The 23,159-nt window shown below is 38.9% G+C and overlaps 1 protein-coding gene and 1 non-coding gene across 3 annotated transcripts in view; both read left to right on the top strand.

The window, feature by feature from the left end:
• The window catches only part of SRGAP1 (SLIT-ROBO Rho GTPase activating protein 1), a 279,839-nt gene that overhangs the window by 1,732 nt on the left and 254,948 nt on the right, over positions 1 to 23,159 (top strand). The gene's annotated exons all lie outside the window — the stretch shown is intronic.
• TRNAG-GCC (transfer RNA glycine (anticodon GCC)) lies at positions 12,554 to 12,627 on the top strand. Its single transcript has one exon. It is a non-coding gene; the product is annotated as a tRNA-Gly (tRNA).

Raw genomic sequence — 23,159 nt, 5'->3', positions numbered from 1 at the left:
TTTGAAGATTTGAGTAGTAGTTTCCATCCATTTACATTGTCAGCTGATGAAGGAATCTAATTAAGGTTGATTACGCATTTTTACTTAACGTGCCTTGTGGTTTAAAAAATATATTTTCTCTCCAGTACAAGTATTTTGTGTTGCTGTTGAAGAGTTTAATAAACATATATTTGTTATTTTTTTTTCTTCTCCTTTATGGTCTCTCATGGGTAGCTTTTCCCATCCATTGAGACAATGGATGGAGTGTTGAGATCACTGCTGTTCTTTGGAATATTCAATGCAAAGTTGATAAAAATTGCTTTGTAGACATCTGTGTTTGTACAGACACAATCTTATGAAAGGACTGCAGAGAAGGGCATTCCTGTACTTGTCTTGGGAAAGGCAGGAGCAGACTGGGAGTTCTTTTGTGTGGTCAAGTTGTGAAAATGCCTGGAGTCCTGTGAGAGGACCTGGTGGGGAAACCCTCTGTCAATCAGTGTGAATCTGGACCATCTCATCATGGCCAGAGGCAAACACAATATGCAAGCCCAGAGACTTAAGTTTCCTTAAGGTTGACTCCAATAATGGAGTTAAGATGAACACTGTTCAGGAAACACAGATTTTTATCTGCATGCAATTAAGATAATTTATACTTGTAGGAACTGGTTACATTGACATGGAAGTTATGTTAGCAGAGAAGTAATTATTTGCTTAGAGACAGGTACACTTTCTAATGAGCATAACCTTTCTTTTCTTAACGGGTCCAACACAGCCAAAAATCTTTCATACTGAGGTAGAACTCTTGTTCACAATCACCATTTCTCTGTGCGGTTTTTCCACATGGCTCTTTGTGGCAGGTCTTCAAGGGGTAGCAGTCTGGTTTTCCTGCTGCTTGGAGCACTGACTTGAAGAATGTACTTCCAAGTATTGGTTTCAGTATTTCTGCTCTAAGGTCATTTGTCCATGATCAAGTCTTTATCTGGAAAGTATTCTCATGATTAATCTCTTTCAGAGTATGAATTTTATAGTTATACGGTTACTTACATGCTTTGAGAGTATAGGCCGTTTATATTGATTTAAGAATAAATACAATGGGGACTTCCCTGGCAATCCAGTGGTTAAGACTCCGCGTTTCCAATGCAAGGGGTGCGGGTTCGATCCCTGGTCCGGGAGCTGAGATCCCACATGCTGCGGGGCACAACAACAACAAAAATAAATAAATAAAATAAAAATCAATAAAATGGGCTGTGTTGCAATGCTTAAAATGTTTCCATCAAATCCAATCCAAGGAAAAAATCACAAACATGGTAAAAATTACTTTTGGAACAAATTCTGTCCCATAGAAAGTGATCTGTCTATTCCCTTCAACCCTCCTCACTTAACCTGTGAGTCCTCAGGCTGCTTTATGGCTCTTTACTACACCTGACCTGCCCTTCTCATCAGAGCCTGTGTCCAGACTTCATCTACTTCCCCTGTAATACTTAACACATCCTGTGTCTAACCCAGATCCTTATATCCATATGCAAATATGGGAATAGGGAAATATCAATACAATGGAATTGGGTCATATACACCTTGAATGGCACACATTCACCTGAACTTACTAGGCAAAATCAAGAAGACAGTGGAAGAGAAATGAGTTAAGTAGTTAAATAGTGCATGAGGCCCATTGTCCTGTGCAGTGAGAATAGGTCCCTTACTAAGGATAGTTTCAGAGGTAGGATCCTGGTTTTCTAACTGTTTCTTTTCCTGAGCCCCTCTTTAAGGGTGAGTATCTCACCCTGGCAGATGCCATTCCACTGCTTAAAGGTAGGTGGTTTTGGAACAACCAACTCTTTCAATTCTAGCAGGTATTTCCTCTGATGGTAAACAAAAGAAAGTGGCTTATTCTATTGCTGGAGGAAAACCTAGCTGTGCTGGACTCATTAAGAGAAGACATTGGTCTCTTCCCAATGAATAAAGACGTAAATATTGGACTCTCTGCGTGATTGAAGTGTATCTGTGATACACTTAAATGTATCAAGAGTCATTTTTGATTATATGTGACTTTTTTACCTTCTGACTTGAATCTAACATTCTGGAGTATTGTCCTTTCTTATTCTCTCCCATTTCCCCTAATACCAGTTGCATTTATCTCAGGATTTCTGAGTTAAGGGTTTGATTTAAAAGAATGACTCCATAGATGTGGGATTTAGCCACTGACTGCCTGCATGTGTTTAGGAAACAGACTTCCTGGGGCTATTTTCAATGTGAAAAGAACCATCCTAGGTGTAATGTGTAATTTTATGCGTAAGACCATAAATGTATCCAGTTAGATGTATCATGTAGGGCAAGTCACTTAGCTTCTTTCTGGGTTTTGGTTTTCTTATCTGTAAGATAAGGAGTTTAGATCCTCTCAGTCCTAAGGGTCTTTGAGTCTAATTGAAGATGTCATGTCAGTTCACATTAATTATGCAGTAAAATTTTCAAGCTTTTTGCGTTTTCTCTTGGCGGCCCTGTTTTGAGGAGGGTTACCTTTGCTTTAACTTTTTTCATAATGAATTCACAAACACTATGTATTATCTGATTTCTCAAGGAATTAAAATGTAATACCACAGAAAATACAGAAAAATAATAAAACCACGTTCAGAAAAGTAGAGCACAGAATTGTAAGAGGGGGAAGAATTGGGAATTATACAAGTAGTTAAAGGAATAGATAGGTTTAAATCGAGGACAGCAGGACCCCAAGCAATAATTTAAAAGACATGTGTTAACTAGGAGGAGAAAGACTACTTCATGCATGTTGGTCAACTTCCCAAAGATTTAGAATCCAGAGAAATTAATCTCTTATTCGTGGGGGCCCTTAAAAAGCAAGATTGTCTGGAAAAGTGTATGAAACTCAAACTAGTTGACTACACTACTCTTAGCATCTCTGGCAAAAAGCTTAGCAGTGGAAAAGACTGTAGCAAGTGGCTAACAGAAGGTTTGGGGATTATCTGTAGATTTTAGACATCTAGTAATTTTTTTTAAATTATGTATGTATGTATGTATGTATGTATGCATGTATGTATGTATTTATTTATTTATTTATGGCTGTGTTGGGTCTTCGTTTCTGTGCGAGGGCTTTCTCCAATTGTGGCAAGTGGGGGCCACTCTTCTTCGCGGTGCACGGGCCTCTCACTATCGCGGCCTCTCTTGTTGCGGAGCACAGGCTCCAGACGCGCAGCCTCAGTAGTTGTGGCTCATGGGCCCAGCCGCTCCGCGGCATGTGGGATCCTCCAGGACCAGGGCTCGAACCCATGTCCCCTGCATTGGCAGGCGGACTCCCAACCACTGCACCACCAGGGAAGCCCCCTAGTAATTTTTGAATTCTGCAGCAGAAATATTATGGAGCCCATGTAAAAAATATCGGTTCACATATGAGAGTCAGAAGAAACAAAAGACACATTTTGTGAGGTGGAACTCATGGATGGGAAGTTGTGTTTGTTTTTAATAATGCGTGTTGTTAGTTGCTAAGAATTGACAGCTATTATTTGCAGTATTTTCCTGAGGATAATCTCGTACTCATCTATGGGCCATACGTGCAGGAAGTGCCAAGAAAATCTGTTGTTTTTCAACCGCTCTGCTGCCTGAACTACAAATAGTACATTTTGGTAGCAGATGGACCATAAGGAAATGCCAGTTCAATTTAATATGACCTCCCGTCATGTGATAGGTTTCAATAGGGAAATTAAAAGTGCTCCTGTCACTCATAGGGAACCTGTGTCTGCCTCTAATGTTCTTCATTTAACTTGCGATAGAAAACAACAATTTAAATTACGAATTAAAACTTTATAGCTGGGAAGGACTTTAAACATTTCCTGTCCAGCCCACTTCAGCGGTGCAAGGAGGCAGAATGTCAGTTACACAATTAACTGTAATGTATGTGGGACTGGAACCCAGGTCCTCTGCTTTTCGGTAACAGTGGTTTACTTTTAGATTCCTCACAAAGAAGAGTAGGAGATAGAACACTTACCTGTTTAGACTTTACATCCGTTGAAGGAATCATAGTTGGATGGTCGAGAGAATAGCAACTCTGGTCTGTTAACAGGAGGAGTTAATTAAATTGATTAACCATAACTAAGTTGTTTTTTCACCAAGATCATTTCAAGAAGCCACAATGCCCAGGCAGCAGCTTCACAAGGTGGTTTTAAGATCAAGGGGAAAAAAATATGGTGAATATGTACAAATGTAACGCGCTTGAAATTTTGGTTATACTAAGTGAAGCTACTGCAATAAGCCCTCTTATGTTGTCCAGAAAACCTGATTTGTTTCATGAACTTCAAAGTATCTTAAGAAATAGTTTTGGAGAAATTTTGACGCGAAGCATGCTCTGAAATACAGTGAGGGTTGGAGTATGCTATGGGATGGTAAATCTGAGCTCTGTCTAGATTGCTTTGCTTACTCCTGTGCTGTGTGATGACCAGGTCAGGAACCCCACATCCTCAGCTCTGGTCCAATTTGAGAGTCTACTTTGTGGACTGACCAGACCCTTTTTTATGCTAACTATTTTTATTTCAAGTTACATAACTGAGAATTAAGATAAAAAAAAAAAAAAAGAACGGAGTAAACTGTATGTCTGATCACTCAGTCTACCTTTGTTTTAGTGGTTTGAAGGCAGAAGTTGGGAATAGAAACAGTTACTAGAAGACATTTTTAGTTATTTGAAGGTCTTTTTATTTGTTGGGCCCAAATTACTTTCTAATTTATTGACAACATATATATATGCTCACCTGTTGGTATCTCAGGATGGGAAAAAAATAGAACATAGTGTTTAAGAGCAGAAACTTTGGTGTTAGCCATTCAGCCCTGCCACTAATAATGTATTTGACCACTAACAGTCAACTTCTTCATCTGTAAAATGGGGATAATAATAGTACTTACCTCCTTGCCTTTGTGAGGCTTCTGTGAGGTGATTTGTGGAAAGCCTTTATCACACGCTTGGCACTGATAAATAGTCTATAAAAAGTAGGCCTTGTTATCTGTTTAATTTTGGTTTTCTTTACGTTTCAACTGTTTCTTGTTACATTCTGACTTAGATAAGCTTTTTGAAATTCAAATACATAATCACCAATCTGCTGCCTAAATAGATCCCAAAGTGGGCGATTCTTAAATCATCCTGATAAAGTCCTCTGTACTTTTAGAATGGAGTGAGTTTCATGGTGGAATTAAAAAGGGATATGTGATAGGCAAACCAGAGAGATTCCCAGCTCCTTATAAGGTGGATTTTTTTTTTTTTATTGTGTCATTCCTTTTTATCCAAGTACAAGTAACAGAGCCGGAAAGCACATATCCTGGGCTGCCATGTGTTTGCTTACAACTTTTGTTTTACATTTTCTCTACCTTTAATGATGCCAAATGGAAAATGAAAACTGTAGTCCAATCAATTGATTTTATTTACCCGTGGTGAAAAGGATTCTTATGATGTCAGATAAAGTCTCTGACTTAATTTCATAGCGTTGAGCAAAATATTTTGTTTTAAAATCAATATAGAAATGAAAAATTTCACTTTTGCCTGCTAATTTGCTTTTGCTTCATTTGAAAGCACTTTGATTTTTTTTCCAGCTTTATTGAGATATATTTGACATATAACAGAAAGCACTTTGATATTAAAAATTATTGTCTATGTATCTCCCACGCCTCCTGGTACAGGGCTTCATTAAACATTAATTGAATGAATAGAGTAATTGTTTTGAATTATCATTCCTTTATAGTATAAACTAACATGGCGATCATTCAGAATTATCTAGGGTGTCCAATGAAGTACTACCACAAAATTAAACTGAATTCAAATGTGTGTAACTTCTTTAGAAAGTCACAGAGCTGGAAACAGTCTGAGTGTCCAACAATGGAGAATAGTTTACTAAATTCCACTGGGGAATGGTTAACTAACTTGTGCACATGGAATGTTATGGGGTCATTAACAGTGGTTTTTGAAGAACATTTTATGGTATGGAGAAATATTTTATAATAATTGGGAAAAAGAGAGACCATTTAAAAAAATTTAAAAAAAAGGATGGTTAGGACAAGCTAAAACAGAGCTAAATTGATGGATAGCTATGTCCATTCACGTGTGTCAGCCATACTGGGTAGTGGGATTTCAGCACGAGGAGAAACCCTAGTTGGACCTCAGTCTTATATGTCACCAACAAATGAAATAAAACATCACTCCCTCCAAGTCAGATGTTCTGTGAAGTCAAATGTTTATAATTAAAGTTAACTTCCATGGCGGGGGAAAAAAGGATGATGAAATAATAAAAACGAAAAATAATCGTAACAGCAGCTAGCAGTTATTGAGCGCTCACCGTGTGCCAGTCACTGCCATGGCTACTTTGCATGGGTGGACTCAGCTTTCTATGTCCATACCAAGCTATAACGCATGGCGGGAGGAGTTTCCGGTTATTTTTCCTGTTTGGTATAGGTTGTATTTCCTGTACTTTTGGACCTCAGTACATCCTCTGCTTGGTAAATTTCCTGGCCCAATGCAGGAATCTCACTTTGAGACCCACCCTCCTTCAGGATGGGGGTGGGGCAAGGTGCATCCAAGCGAAATTGAACCTCTGCTGATCAGGTTTGTTCACAGGACAATTTCAAACTTCCTGTTTGCTTACAGCTCAGTGATATACTTTGGTTTTTTTCTTGCTTTGAATTCAGCTAACAGTTCGTAGGTTGCGGGGGTGGGAGGGTGGGGGAAGCAGCCTCTCTTTTTCTTTTCTTTTTTTGGGTAAAATATATATACAAGCGGGTACGGAAAATTATTTACAATTTAATGCATAATAATAAAATGAATACCTGGTTAATAGCCACGCAGGTTAAGAAGTAGAACATTAGCAGTGTCTAGAAACCCCCAAATTGTCCCCTTTCTAACAAAGCTCTCTTCATCCTGTTGCCCGCTCAATAACAATTCTGAATTTAATATTAATCATCCCCTTGTTTTCTTTAAAGTTTTATGATAGTTTTATAATTTTCTTTATAGTTTTGATGTATGTTATATCCATGCATCAAAAATACAGAGCCCTTTTGAACACATACCAGATTTTTTAATGATATTAAAGAATTGATGTTAATTTTTTAAAATAATAGTATTTTGGCATGTATAACAAATCTTTATCTTTTAAATATATGTGCTGAAGTATTTGAGGATGGCTAAGATTTGCTTCAAGATAATCTGGGGGAAGGAGGAAGTAGGTCGGAATACAGATAAAATAAGATTAGCCAGGAATTGATAATTCTTGGGTACATGGGGTTCATTATTTTATTCTCTTTACTTTTGTGTATGTTTAAAATTTTCTCTAATAAAAAATTTTCAAAGTATGCCTTCTTATGACTTCCATTTTTCACTCAATGTTATATTAAGATTGATCTACATTAATGTGTGTAGCTATCATTAATTTATTTTCACTGATATATAGTATTCCAGTGCATGAAAATACTGGAAGCTATTTATTCATTCTTTATGACATTTGGATTATTTGCAGTTTTTTGCCATCATGATTAATAATAATATATAAAATGCTGTGAGTGTCTCTTAGTGTACATGAGTTTCTCTATGTATACTTGCTGGGTCATAGGGAATGTGCATGGTCAACTTTACTAATGTCAAACTTTTCTCTAAGTGCTTGGTAGTTATTCTCTTACCAGCAGTGAATGAGAATTCCACATCCTGAAAAACACTTAGTATGGGCCAATGTATTAGTTAAGGTAAAGGCTAAACTATAACAATAAAGAGAACCTTGAAAGACAATAACCTAAAAATGTATAAATTTCTCACCTAACAGTCCGGAGGTGTGCAGTCCAGGCTACCAGGACAGTTTTGCCTCCTTAAATTATTTGAGTTTTCTCCATCTCATTCCTCTGCCATCACCTAGGGAACTGAACTTGTATGCCTGGTTGAAACTGGGTCTTAAGTATATCCATGTTCTGACTTACAGGAAGGAAAATGAGTCGTGAGGAGCATATGGCCAATGTGTTAAAACCCAGGCCAGAAATAATACAGAGAATTTCCATTCATTTAACTGGTGAGAACTTAGTCACAGGACAACATCTTGCTGCAAGGGAGGCTGGCAAATGTAGTCTACCTGGGCAGCCCTGTTTCCAGCTACAACTTCATAACCATGGAAGGAGAGAACAGATTTGGACAACCAGTAGTCAGCATGAAGACAAGGTTTTTTGGAGAGGCGATCTACTGGGATAAAATGGTATTTTGGCTTAATTTGTATGTCTTTGATTGCTGATGAGATAGAGCATCTTTTCACATGTTTAAGGGCCATTTGCTTTTGTCACTAAAATGTTTATTCATACCTTTGCCCAGTTATCTGTTGGTTTGTCTTTTTCTTATTGATTTGTGCATTTTGTTTTGTTTTGGTTTCGGTATGTTCTTAATATTGATCTTTTGTCAGTTATATCTGTTGCAAATATCTTCTCCCTGTTTGTAGTTTGTATTTTCACATTTTAAAAAGATATCTCTGGATAAACAGAAGTTGCTCATTTTAATTTGTTCAAATGTATCAATTATTTATATTTGGTGTTTAAGCAATCCTTCCCTACTCTAAGGTCAGAAAGATATCTGTCTATATCATCTTATGAATGTTTTAAAATCTTGCTTTTGACATAAAAGTTTTTAATTTATCTGAAGTTATTTTTCATATTGTGAACTAGGGATATATTTTTAGTTCTTTTCACGTGGATGACCAGCTTTTTTCATTCCACTTGCTAAATAGTTTCTTCTTTTAAAAAGTAATCTACTAGGGGCTTCCCTGGTGGCGCAGTGGTTGAGAATCTGCCTGCCAATGCAGGGGACACGGGTTCGAGCCCTGGTCTGGGAAGATCCCACATGCCGCGGAGCAACTAGGCCCGTGAGCCACAACTACTGAGCCTGCGCGTCTGGAGCCTGTGCTCCGCAACAGGATAGGCCGCAACAGTGAGAGGTCTGCGCACTGCGATGAAGAATGACCCACATTCACCGCAACTAGAGAAAGCCCTTGCACAGAAACGAAGACCCAACACAGCCAAAAAAAAAAAAAAAAGTAATCTACTAGCTACTTCTGTCTTGATCAGAGTTTCATGTATACATGTATCTATCTCTGGACACTCTATTATGTTTCATTGGTTAATTTATAAATTCTTGCACATACCACACTATCTTAATTACTATAGCTTTATAATTAGTCTTACATTTGGTAGGCCAAATTCTCCTTCCTTATACCCTTTCAGAAGTATCTTGGTGATCTTGGTCCTTTCTCTTTCATGTGCATTTTATTTATTTATTTATAAAATATTTATTTGGCTGAGTCAGATCTTAGTTGCAGCATGCGGACTCTTAGTTGCTGCATGCATGCAGGATCTAGTTCCGTGACCAGAGATCAAACCCGGGCCCCCTGCATTGGGAGTGCAGAGTCTTAGCCACTGGACCACCAGAGAAGTCCCTCATGTGCATTTTAGAATCAGTTTTCCTTCCATGGGAAGCCCATAGGCATTTGATTGAAACTGTGTGAAATTATAAAGCAACTAGCAGAGAATTGGCAACTGTATATTAGATTATAAGTTCTACTTACCATGAATATGTCTATTTCTGCATTTATTTAGTTGTTTTTAAATATCTTACTGTAAAGTTGTATATTTTCTATGTTTTTTGTTAGACTTATTTCACTTTTGTTACTAATGTTTATGAGATCTCTTTTAAAATTGTTTTCTAATTGTTTCTGGTATACAGAAATGAAGTTTACTTTAGCATATTGGTCTTATATCCAGCCACTGTGCTAGTTTATTATTTCAAATAATTTGTTCATTTTTTGGTTAAAAAAATCTTATTATTTGCAAATATAAAGACAATTAATTATATTTCCTCCTTCCCAAACCTTACGGCTTTAATTTATTCTTCTATTTTTGCCCTAGGCAGAATTTTGAGTATGAAGTTAATAAGCATAGTGAATTGTCATTCTTGTTCTGGATTTAAAGGGAATGTTTTCAAGCCTCTCCTACCGTAAAGGATAATGATTGTTTTCAGTTTATTATAGATATTCTTATCAGGTTAATTTTCATGTATTCTCTGTTTACTTGAAGTTTTAATCATTAATAGTTGGTTGAAAGTTATCCTTTTTTCTTTTTGCATCTGTTGATTTTTTAAAAATATTTATTTATATATTTAGCTGCATTGGGTCTTAATTGTGGCACACGGGATCTTTCGTTGTGGCACGTGGGCTCTTCGTTGCGGCATGCAGGCTTCTCTAGTTGCGGCATGTGGGCTGTGTAGTTGTGGAATGTGGGCTTAGTAGTTGCCATGTGCGGGCTTATTGCCCACGGCATGTGGGATCTTAGTTCTTGGGCCAGGGATCGAACCTGCATCCCCTGCATTGGAAGTCGGATTCTTAACCACTGGACCACCAGGGAAGTCCCTGCATCTATTGATATTATTTTTTCTTCTTTAATCTGTTAATGTAATGAGAAATATTTACAAAGTTTCTAATATTGATCCATCTCTGTATTCCAGAATTAAACCTATCTTCATCATTGTATTATATGTGTAAATAGTTGGATTCAGTTTGCCAATATTTAATTCAGGTTTTTTTGTTGTTGTTGTTTTTTGTTTTTTGTCTCTAAATGCTTGAATGAAACAGACCCATGGCTTTCCTTTCAGATAATGTCCTTGTCTGGGTTCATATTTCCATTATACTAGCCTAACAGAATGCATTGGAGAGTATTGCTTCTCTTTCTATTTTGTAAAAGAGTTTGAAATTTTGGAATATTTCTTCTCTTGAAAGGTCGGTAAAACTGCTTATTTGGGTCTAGTCATTTTCTTTGTGTGAAGAACTTTTAACTGCTAATCAGCAGTTAATCATTAGTTTTACTAGTGATAGGATTATTTATTCTTTATATTTCTTCTGAAGTCAGTTTTGTTAAGTTATATTTTTCTAGAAATGTCTCTGTTTTGTGTAAGTTTTCAAATATATTGACATAATTTTGATGATAGTATATTTTAAAAATATGGGCTGATCTGTTTTTAATTTAAAATATTATTGTAGGGAATTCCCTGGTGGTCCAGTGGTTAGGACTTGGCGCTTTCACTGCCGGGGCACCTGGTCAGGGAACTAAGATCCTGTAAGCCACGCAGTGGGGCCAGAAGATAAAAATTAAAAATAAAATAGTATTTTAAAATATTTATTTTTGCCTTATCTCTTTCTTGCTGAATCTTAAAAGGGGGTTGTCTGTTTTTGTTGTTTTTTCTTTTCTCTTTTATTGATTTCTGCTCTTATCTTTACTCTCATCCTTTAAATTTTCTTCAGATTTATTCTGTTCTTTATCTGTTTTTTCTTAAGTTGGACATACAGCTCATTTGCTTTTATCCTTCTTTGCTACTGTAAACATTTAAGGCAATAAATTTCTAATGTAAATGTTATTTCTAACAAAAGCATCATTCTTTTTTTTTTTTTTTTTTAAGGATTTTCTTATTTATTTATTTATTTATTTATTTATTTTTGGCTGTGTTGGGTCTTCGGTTCGTGCGAGGGCTTTCTCCAGTTGCGGCAAGCGGGGGCCACTCTTCATCGCGGTGCGGGGACCGCTCTTCATCGCGGTGCGCGGGCCTTTCTCTATCGCGGCCCCTCCCGTCGCGGGGCACAGGCTCCAGACGCGCAGGCTCAGCAATTGTGGCTCACGGGCCCAGCTGCTCCGTGGCATGTGGGATCTTCCCAGACCAGGGCTCGAACCCGTGTCCCCTGCATTAGCAGGCAGATTCTCAACCACTGCGCCACCAGGGAAGCCCAAAAGCATCATTCTTAAGAAAGGCATCTATTCTTCTCTCCAATAAATATTCTCCCCTAATAAATATTTATGATAATTCCCCTTAAAGTACCATCTTTGCTTCATCTAGAAAGTTTTGATGTGTAAAGTTTATTAAAATTAACTTCTCAGTATTTTGAATTTCTTATAATGGTTTCCTCTTTGCCCCATGAGGTATATAGGAGTGTGACTTTACATTAAAAAAAAAAAAAAAAAAAACAATGAGGGGACTTCCCTGGTGGTGCAGTGGATAAGAATCCGCCTGCCAGTGCACGGGACACGGGTTCGATCCCTGGTCCGGAAAGATCCCACATGCCACGGAGCAACTAAGCCCATGCACCACAACTACTGAGCCTGCGTTCTAGAGCCCGCGAGCCACAACTACTGAGCCCACGTGCCACAACTCCTGAAGCCCGTGCTCCGCGAGCCCGTGCTCCGCTACATGAAAAGCCCACGCACTGCAACAAAGAGTAGCCCCTGCTCGCCGCAACTAGAGAAAGCCCGCGCGCAGCAAAGAAGACCCAACGCAGCCAAAAATAAATAATTAATTAATTTTTAAAAAAAATTCTTTTTTAAAGTGAGGATGTTTATCTTTTTTAAAATATATAATTCCTACGTTGCAATCTGAGAGGAATCGTGTTTGAAATTAGTTGGGGATTATTTCCTCTTACTATTCTCTGGAGGAATTCATGTAAGACTGGAATTATGTGACTCTTAAGTGTTTAATAAAGTTATCCAAGTTTAATATTTTCATCAAGAAAAAAAATCTGTCGGGACTTCCTTGGCAGTCCAGTGGTTAAGACTCTGCACTGCCAATGCAGAGGGCACAGGTTTGATCCCTGGTCCGGGGAACTAAGATCCCACATGCTGCATGGCGTGGCCAAAAAATAAATAAAATTTTAAATAAGAAAAAGAAAAAAATATGTCACTGCTTTCAAATTTACAAATTTTCTTTTTTTTTATGGCTGCATCGGGCCTTCGTTGCTGTGCGTGGGCTTTCTGTAGTTGCGGCGAGCGGGGGCTACTCTTCTTTGCGGCGCGCAGGCTTCTCATTGTGGTGGCTTCTCCTGTTGCAGAGCACGGGCTCTAGGCACGCGGGCTTCAGGAGTTGCAGCACAAGGGCTCAGCAGTTGCGGCTCGCAGGCTCTAGAGCACAGACTCAGTAGTTGTGGCCCGCAGGCTCAGTAGTTGTGGCTCACAGGCTCTAAAGAGCAGGCTCAGTAGTTGTGGCACATGGGCTTAGTTGTTCCGCAGCATGTGGGATCTTCCCGGACCAGGGTTTGAACCCGTGTCCCCTGCATTGGCAGGTGGATTCTTAACCACTGCTCCACCAGGGAAGTCTCTATAAATTTTTATATGTAGTGTTTTTGTTACCTTTCAGTTCTGTGTATTTTCTAATTTCCATTATGTTTTTTTTCTGTGACTCATAATCTGTTTAAAAGTGTGTTTTAAATTTTTCAGGTATGCGAAGTTATTTCATTTATGGTTTTATTACTGATTTCTAACTTAATTGCATTGTCGTCATAGAACATGGTCTGATTATATTGATCTTTTGAAATGTTTTTCTTGACCATGTTTTCTTTGACCATGTTATTTAAGATTATAAGCCTCAACCTCTCCTGGCTCTTCCCATCTTCCTTCTCCTGCTTTCTCTCTCTCCATAGCACTCGTTATCATTTGATCTGTTTTATACTGACCTTATCTTGTTTTGGGACTTTTAAAATTCATTACTTATGTGAAAGCTGGTGATGTGATTAAAATTATATTTTAAAAATATTTTATCCAGCATTTTAGTTTCAACCTGAAAAGTCAGGTTCAAAATCTATGTCAGAACTACTGACATATATAATAAGTATGAGTTAAGACCAAAATGATAATGAATTTAAAGGAATTTGAAAGGAAATGGTTTTGATGTTCAGAGAAAGATCCAAAATATTTAAATTTACTATACTGTAGGAAACAGAAGTCTAATATTCAGTAGTTTGTTTTTGGGTTTTTTTAGAGCCCATTAGTATATTATATTGTTTTATTGAGATATAATTGACATATATTATAACATTATATGTCATAATGTTATAATAGTATATTAGTTTCAGGTGTACAACATAATGATTCTATAGTTGTAAGTACTGCCAGATGATCACCACAATAAGTCTAGTTAACATCCATCACCACACAGGATTTTTTTTCTTGTGATGAAAACTTTTAAAATCTACTCTCTTAGTAACTTTCATAAAATTATTTTTAATGTATCCAACATGAAGTTCTGTTTTAGCAAGAGAACATAAAAGTATATACAGTTCAAGTTACTGGGAAGAATAAGTCTGTGGTTTTTAGTCCCTGCCCTCTAGAATGATGTTTATAACCCAAGATCCATACACGGAAGAGGATACACATAGATGAGAGCAAATAATGTTACCCTAACACTTTCAAGTTCTTCATATATAGGTTTATGTCTACGCATGGAAAAATCCAGGATATATGGATTTTAGGGAGGAAAATGTGTAGTGAGGATCAGTGAAAGGCTTTGATATGGGCAGAGCGTGAAAACATCCACACGTTTCTGAATAATCTGAGATGCTGTTGGGAAATCTGGAGTCTTGCTTCTGTTGCTAATCATCCAGAGTTCTGTCTTTCCTTCTTGGAGTTTGGACTTTCCTTTTCTTGTGGAGCTGTTTCTACCATTTTATCCCTTGGAAGTCTACTCCAAAGCTGGCAGCAGTGACCTCCTAGAAGAAGTAGCACCCTCTAGCCTTGGCGTCACAGCAGAATAGCTGATGCAGCATAAGGAGCATTTACAAAGGTTCCAGCCGTGTTTTTTTTTTTTAACTTTAGGTTTGTTTGTTTGTTTGTTTATGGCTGGCTGGCTGGCTGTGTTGGGTCTTCGTTTCTGTGCGAGGGCTTTCTCTAGTTGCGGCAAGTGGGGGCCATTCTTCATCGCGGTGCGCGGGCCTCTCATTATCGCGGCCTCTGTTGTTGCGGAGCACAGACTCCAGACGCGCAGGCTCAGTAATTGTGGCTCACGGGCCTAGTTGCTCCACGGCATGTGGGATCTTCCCAGACCAGGGCTTGAACCCGTGTCCCCTGCATTGGCAGGCAGATTCTCAACCACTGCACCACCAGAGAAGCCCCCAGCAGTTCTTAAAGTGCTTGATGTCCCAGTTTCTGGGCTGTCACTTCTAACTCCTTCTCTACTGGTCTGTGGAAGACCTCTGGACTTTGGCCCTTCGCTTTTATTATTCTGAAGGTGCGGCTTACCAAAACAGCTCCCTCCCTCAGACCTTCAGCAGTTAAGATAGAACAATAGGTGTCTGCTAATCTTATTTAAGTCAGGCACTTTTCACTTCTGAAGACGTCCAAATTTTAGTCTGGCTGTGAAAGTAGCATGTTTGAAAAATAGAATTAAGCCTCCAAACGTTATTTACCAAAGAAGAGAGAGTAGGAAGAAGTCATTCTGCTCATCTCGTTTTCCATATGTCACGGCGGTGTGGCATATTTTGATGTCTTGTCAATGGCCAGTGAACAGAAGTTCTCCTTGAGGATCATTGATGGCTTTTCCTTGTGCTCATATTGATGGTCTACACTTCTAGGACAGTTCAGTCAAACTATAACCCCCAAGCACCAGCAGAAATTCTGGAACTCAGAGCCAAAGGTGTGGCCATTGCTTCAGGGAGCTGCCTGCTCCCTGTCTTTAGGGGACAGAGAGATAAGGACAGGTAGGTAAAAAGAGCAGCTCTTTAGAAGACTGGTTGAGCAGCCGTAGAACGTGGAGGAATGTTTTCTGGGCTGACCCCTGACTCGAATAATTTGCTCTCATTTCTTTGCTCAGTTTTCACCTTTCTTTTCATCATTACAACAGTGGATGCATTCCCTGGTAAAAACATGGCACAGAAAGCTGGTAAATTCTGAGAAATTAGAAAAGAGAATTTGTTAGATTTCATGTCCCTTAGAAAACAGAGTTTTCTGAATGCACTACTACAAAGAGAGAGGTAATGAATGCCTTTTCAAATGGCCACTCCATTTTTAATTGACCTTCCATTGCAATTATATTAAAAATGTTTATGGAAACTCTCAAATGTGTCACCAAAAGTATATGTTTGAAAGATTTCCAAACTGTATTTTTTTTTTAATATTTATTTATTTATTTGGTTGTGCCGGGTCTTAGTTGCTGCATGTGGGCTCCTTAGTTGTGGCATGCAAACTCTTAGTTGCAGCATTCATGTGGGATCTAATTCCCTGGCCAGGGATCGAACCCGGGCCTCCTGCCTTGGAGGCACTAAGTCTTAGCCCCTGCGCCACCAGGGAAGTCCCCCAGACTGTATTTGTATAGAGTTTAAATTATATGTGTTTTTCTCCAAATACCTAACATACAAATAAATATCTCTTGTTTGAAACTGGGAACTCTACTTCCTACAGTCAGGTTAATGTTTTAGTCTCTTTTCTATTGGGTATCTCATTTCCTCCATTGGTCTTGGAATTAAATTGTGAAATAATGTACAGAAAGCACTGTGCACTGTCAACACAATAAAAATGAGTTTTATTGTGTTTGTGGTCAGTCATCTTTTAGCAGTTTCTGACATTCTCATAATGTCACATCCCATTTTCAGGTACCAGGTAACACTCTGAAATAAGCATACTCGTATAAACTTATATGTGTTTTGTGTAGCATAGGAGTTTGTAGCATGGCCTCAGGAATCAGACTGCTGGCCTGGGGTCCAAATCCTGGCTCCGCCACTCTCCAGCTATTGAACTGTGGGCAAATTACTTACTCTCATCCTGCCTCATTTTCCTTGCCTGTCAAATGGAGATAATAATAGTACTTCACTCAGAGCATTGGTAAGACAAACAGAGTATTGAACAAACAAACTGTCTGGCACACAGGAAGTGCTCAAGAAATGTTAGTGTATTGCCACTTTTATGAACTCTGGCTCTGGAAGCAATAATAATAAACTTTAGGTTATAAAAGATTTAGTAGCCAAGAGGAGGCTAAGGAGACATGAGGACTAAATCCTGGATGGGATCCTGGAACAGGAAAAGGCCATTAGTTAAAAACTAAGGGACTTCCCTGGTGGTGCAGTGGTTAAGAATCCGCCTGCCAATGCAGGGGATATGGGTTCAAGCCCTGGTCTGGGAAGATCCCACATGCCGCGGAGCAACTAAGCCCGTGAGCCACAATTACTGAGCCCACGTGCTGCAACTACTGAAGGCCATGCACAAGAGAAACCACCACAATGAGAAGCCTGCACACAGCAACAAAGAGTAGCCCCCGGTCACCGCAACTAGAGAAAGCCCACGCGCAGCAACGAAGACCCAACGCAGCCAAAATTAATTAATTAATTAATTTTTTAAAAAAACTAAGGAAATCCAAATAAAGTATGGGCTTCAGTTAATTTTTAAAAATAGTAAGAATAGGAAAAGAAAACATTTTATCTTTTTTAAAAATCCCACTCATGTCACTTTAATGGTTATAAAAATTTTTTGGGCTAAAGTACAGAATTGGTAAGGCAAAAAATGGCAATTCTCAAATAGTTTGGAGTATATCCTTCCAGTGGCATCATTGGTATTTGTGTTCATAACATTTATCTACTTATCTGTTTATAAACTGAACAAATGTGGTCATTTGCAGAATAGTTACTGTAGATTTGCTTTTTGTTCAACAATAAATTGTCTGCACCCATGCTGCTCAGAACTGGTTCGTAGACCAGGGCTGCTCAGAGCTATTTATTACCGGTCCATGAGGAGATAAGGTAAATCATGGCCCTGCTTCCTTTATCCAGAAAGTCTTGCTACGCACAAATGTCAGCTAAACTAAACAGTGCTTAGTGATGTGCTGATTTAGGTTCTGGCACAAGCTCTTTATCTCATTGTGGATCTGCAACCAGCAGTTCTCTGGCCTGCTTTTGAGTAATGCTGGTCGGCACCATTCCATAGATGTATATAGAGAGCTGCCTTATTCCTTTAATGGCTGTTACTGTTAGTTGTTGTTCTTTGTTGATTTAGAGACAAGATTGCCCTTCAAATGGAACAGTGGTGACATTTACCAGTGGCCACCTATGTACTTTAATCATCAGTGTGCTTCCTTTAGAAGGGCAACACAGTGTAGAGGTTAATATCTTGGATAAGTCTAATTCAAATTATGGTTCCTCTGGAACTCAATTTTCTAATTTGAAAATGGGTATGATGATTATGTCTGTTTTATAAGATTGTTTTGAGGATTAAATGAAATTGTACCTGTGAAGAGTTTAGCACTGCTCTTGGCAAGTAGTAAGGGCTCGAGAAAAACGAGCTGCTATAATAATAATGATTATTATTTACTACTGTACCTGAAGCTATTGTCTTTATTAGTAACAGATTTTTTTCGTAAATAATTTAAAACTAACTCATCTCCAGAGAGATTAAAATTACTAAACAGACTTCAGTTTTACAAAGCAAACACTAAAAATGGGGATTTTAATGGTTCTTTAGAAAAGCAATGGGAGACATTTAGCCAATCACCAGAAGCTATACTGGACCCAATCTTAAAAGAATTGTGTTGGTAGGCTTCCTAGGACATTTAGCTACAGAGGCACTTTGTTACAATTCCTTGCATCATCATTGTTAGAGAACCTTGAGAGATAATGAATTCTATCTTCTTCATGTGTATGATTGCAGCTGTAGATGTAGATTGCTCTACCATTAACCTGTGCTCTTTGTTCATTAAGGGTTGCCAAAAATAAATCTGCCAGACAAATGCAGAGAACTATAGTTATTCTAGCTGCTGTCAAAGGCATACTCCTCTCATCTGCTTCCAAATGGGATATATCTGTACAGTGTGTGTATGCATGTCTGTTTCTTTCCTCTCTTTAAGCAGAGCAGCGCCCTTCCTAAAGACACCCAAGATAGAGACTCCTTGAATGTCCCTCGTCAGCAGTTTATAAGTCTTTCATAACTTCAGTCTGATTTCTCCTCTGTGTTCCCCTACAGGTATTCACTGTGCCCTTAAAGTCTTTTATCATTTGATTGTTTTAAGCTAAGATCTAGTCTCCCCTGTTAATGAATCAGAAGAAAGCTTGGGTCCAGACTTTTGCTTGCGACCTGATGCAAAATGCCTGGTTACATTATAAATGTTGCCTGCAATTATTACTGTTAGCGCCTACAGTTGTAGCGGCTAACATCTATAGTGTGTTCCTTTTGAGGGAGGTTATATTGTTGTTACCTTACGGTTGGGGAAAACGAAACTGAACACTTAGAAACTTGAAATAGTTTCCCCAAGATCACACAGCTACTAAATGGTGGAGCCATCGGGGTTCAAACCTCTGTTCTAGTTCTGTAGAGCTACATAAGGACGCTGCCTTATAAAAGATGAAATGCTTAGTTTCATTTCACAAACTCTCTTGAAGCTTCCAGAGAGTCAGGAAGAATGATTGCCGTTTTTGTTTTAATAAGCAGAGTTTGTATCAATTCAGATAAAAAGTCCGTTTTTTGGTTGTTCAGCGATTATGTACTAACATTAAAGTGTTGCCTTATTATCTTAGTGGATTACTTGGTAAGAAAACTCATGGCAGAGCTGCCTCTTTGTATGCAGCAGAGAAGGCGTTTGGGGGGGAGAAAAAATTTTAAAGTCCTAAATTGGAATACTCTTGCGAAATTTAGTGCCCTAGTCTTGGGGATAAGAATTGCTGCCTCAGCTCCTTTGTCGTCGTCCCCCCACTCCCACCCCCACCATGGTTCCTCAGTGAAGAGGCCGTGACCTGTCTTGATTTCTACTGGGAAAGAAGGTGTAGCTCTTTAGCTGGTTCTCTAAATTTAGGTAAGATTTCGGTTATCTGTTGCTGTTGTTCCTTTTTGAGTGGTGTTAGGACTGCCTGTATCAGAATCACCTGTAGGGCTTGTGGAAGCAGTTTGCTGGGCCCCGCCCCAAGCCCTAGAATTTGCCTTTCTAACAAGTTCCCAGGGGAACTTGGATCAGAGACCACACTTTGGGAACCATTGCTGGAAAAATCAAAGCAATTTTGTAACTTCTTTAAATGAGCCAATTTTGATGCTAATTTTCCTCCCAAATTTCCCTAAAATCTTTACCTTTCTTACAATTGCTCTCAATTCCTGTAAATGGACATCAAATCATGGCACTTTAAACTAAGAGTATAGAAAATGCATGCAGCCCCCAGCTTCTTACTTTGGTTCTATCCCCCCACCCCCAATCTTAGTAATTTGTTAGTTTCTCAAATTGTAAAGAGTCTGTTCACATCACACCTGAGTAAATTGAAAACTGAAGTGGGAACATGATGAGCCCTGGAGGAATAAAGCTTCAGTTTCCCTGCACATCTGCATGTGCTTTTGAATTAAGGAGAAAGAGCACCAGGCAAGGTACCCTTTTTAGGACCTCCTGTAGCACCTTTCCATTTTCCACCGTCACTGCCAACTCTTAGGACCGTCAGGAGACTTGACACCTAACTCTGGAGCAGCTGAAGTGCATGTTGTTTTGTGGGTTATGGTTAATTCAAGTTATTGTAAGGAAGGGATTTTTTTCTATAAATAAGAAATTTGATTATGTTTCATGAGAGTTTTTATTTGATTGTTTTAAAATCCTAGGTCCACTGACAATTCATGAAATTGCTATAGCAGTAGTTACAGGGCAAGTACAATTTTTGCTGTAAGTTAGGATCTCAAGTCAAACCATAAGGAGAAAAATTAAACAGAATTATTCTTGAAAATCTCCAAGTCACCGTGTTACCAAGAACTGCTTCCATCAAAGCTCAGAAGGCAGAAATTGTGTTTCTCTTTGCTCATAGACTGTGGCCTCACACTTCCATGAGGCTAAGGTCTAGTTGAAAGACTGAAAGGATGTTGGGGAAAATAAGATTTTCCTTCCCTCCCTTGGACCCTTCCTAATAAATATGAACTTGTAGTTAAATTCTAATAAATGTGCTTATAATGTGACTCCATTATCTGTTAAGATAATTGAAACATTTGATTCTGGGTCTCTGGTTTAAATTCTTTTACAGTCATGCTGGAATTAAATATCATTCATTCATTCTTCATTCATTCAACAAACAGCTATTAAATACCTCCTTTATCAAACTGTAGACTCCCCAAGGGCAGATTTTTCTTTTAGTCAAGGCATCTGCTTTGCCTTATAGTAGTTGCTTAGGTGGTGTTCATTGAATTAATAACTAATGAAACACACCCATGTCTTTTTATGGATTGTGTCCTAGATTTAGAGATGGAGAAGTAAACAAAGATTTGCTGTATAGTATGTTAGAGGTGTTTTAAATTTATGGGAACACTATGCAGGAAGAAATTAGTTCTGCCTGGGAGAGTTTAATACAGACTCATGGGAGAGACGTTTCAGCTAGCTTTGATGGGTGAGTAGGAGTTCTCCAGGAAAGGAAGGGCATTCCAGGTAAAGGAAAGTCTCCTCCAAGGATTCTGTGTTTTTTCTTTTTTTCTTTTAATAAATAAATAAATTTATTTATTTATTTATTTATTTTTGGCTGCGTTGGGTCTTCCTTGCTGCATGCGGGCTTTCTCTAGTTGCGGCAAGCGGGGTCTACTCTTCGTTGCGGTGCGCGGGCTTCTCACTGTGGTGGCTTCTCTTGTTGCGGATCACGGGCTCTAGGCGCACAGGCTTCAGTAGTTGTGGCTCGCAGGCTCTAGAGCACAGGCTCAGTAGTTGTGGTGCACGGGCTTAGTTGCTCTGCCGCATGTGGGATATTCCCGGACCAGGGCTCGAACCCGTGTCCCCTGCATTGGCAGGTGGATTCTTAACCACTGTGCCACCAGGGAAGTCCTGTGTTTTTTCTTTTTAGGAATCATTAGCTTAATGTTTTAAATACTTTGAGCAGAATAACAAGATGAGAATAGGAAGGTAATGCTGTTAATAGCTTAATAGCTATTGGGTGTGTATTATGTGCCTGGCAGTGTAAGCGTACTTTGCACGCATTATTTTGTTTGACTCTCACAAGAAACACATGAAGTAGACTCTACTAGTACCATTTTCCACATTAGAAAATTGAGGAAAGTTTATTTTGTGAGAGATGACATAGTTAGTGAGATGATGATCATTATGTTTTATGTTCTTAGGTTATTAAAGCAGTTTAGACTTTGTGGACAGTAGGGAGCCATTGAGGGTGATGTGGTCAGATGTAAGGGTGGAAAACCCTGAGTGGAGGGAGGCCAATTTAAAAGTCTTCTTGTATTCTACTGTGGCATATTGAAGGCCTCAGTTCTGGTCTTGACCTTGGGGGTGGAAATGTTGAAATATGAAAGAGATATGAGAGGTGGAATCAAAAGGACTTGATGGGGCTTCCCTGGTGGTGCAGTGGTTCAGAATCCACCTGCCAATGCAGGGGACACGGGTTCGAGCCCTGGTCCGGGAAGATCCCACATGCCGTGGAGCAACTAAGCCCATGCACCACAACTACTGAGCCTGCGCTCTAAAGCTTGCAAGCCACAACTACTGAGCCTGCATGCCACAACTACTGAAGCCTGCACGCCTAGAGCCTGTGCTCCACAACAAGAGAAGCGACCGCAATGAGAAGCCTGCGCACCGCAAAGAAGAGCAGCCCCCGCTTGCCGCAACTAGAGAAAGCCCGTGCGCTGCAACGAAGACCCAACGCAGCCAAAAATGAATTAAAAATAAATAAATTTATTAAAATCAACAAAAACAAACAAACAAACAAGAACCAAAAAAAGAGGCCTTGATGACCCTTGGGCAAAGAAGTGAGTGATCAGGCTTACAAAGGGGAAAACAAGGTACACAGTGATGCCCTGGAAGAAAATGTCATATATTTTTTTTGTCTTCTTTTAGACTTTGTGTTTTTTTGTTTTTGTATACAATACCCAATATATATTAGCACAGTAGTGAATGCACATAATGTAGAAATGTAGAAATGGAAGCACATTGAGAGTATGCTCATTTTTTTCTTTATGGAGTGTACCATTAAAAAACTTTGTAGGCTCCTGATTCAGATGTATCCAAGAGATCACGAAGTAAGCCAGCTACTGAGGCAAGAAAGATTGAATAGGTGAGGCGAAAAGACGACTACCTGTACTTTTACTTCTGCAGGTGATCATTTTAAGTTCTTTCTCTCCCTTTTAGCCATTTGTCTTTTGCATTTCAGAATAACCCCCAATAATCGGGATAGAGGTGCCAAAGGGGGAAAGGTATTCCTTTCCTTTGGAAAAGAGTCTGTTCTAAGACGTTGTTAGCATTGGAGAATGTGAGAAGTGGACCGGACGTTAAGGTTGTCTAATCCATCTTCTTCCTACCCATCCAGGATCTCAGACAAGTAGTCAGTCATTGGGCTTGTGCTTGAACCCTTTGAAAGGTGGTAGGCAACTCAACCCTTCATAGGGAAGTTTGGGCAGATGTAATTGGAGGAAAGTTCTTCCTTTTACAAGGA

This window comes from Balaenoptera acutorostrata, chromosome 11, assembly GCF_949987535.1.
Source record: "Balaenoptera acutorostrata chromosome 11, mBalAcu1.1, whole genome shotgun sequence".
NCBI classification, from domain to species: domain Eukaryota; kingdom Metazoa; phylum Chordata; class Mammalia; order Artiodactyla; family Balaenopteridae; genus Balaenoptera; species Balaenoptera acutorostrata.
This window is presented reverse-complemented; position numbering and strand designations above follow the sequence as displayed.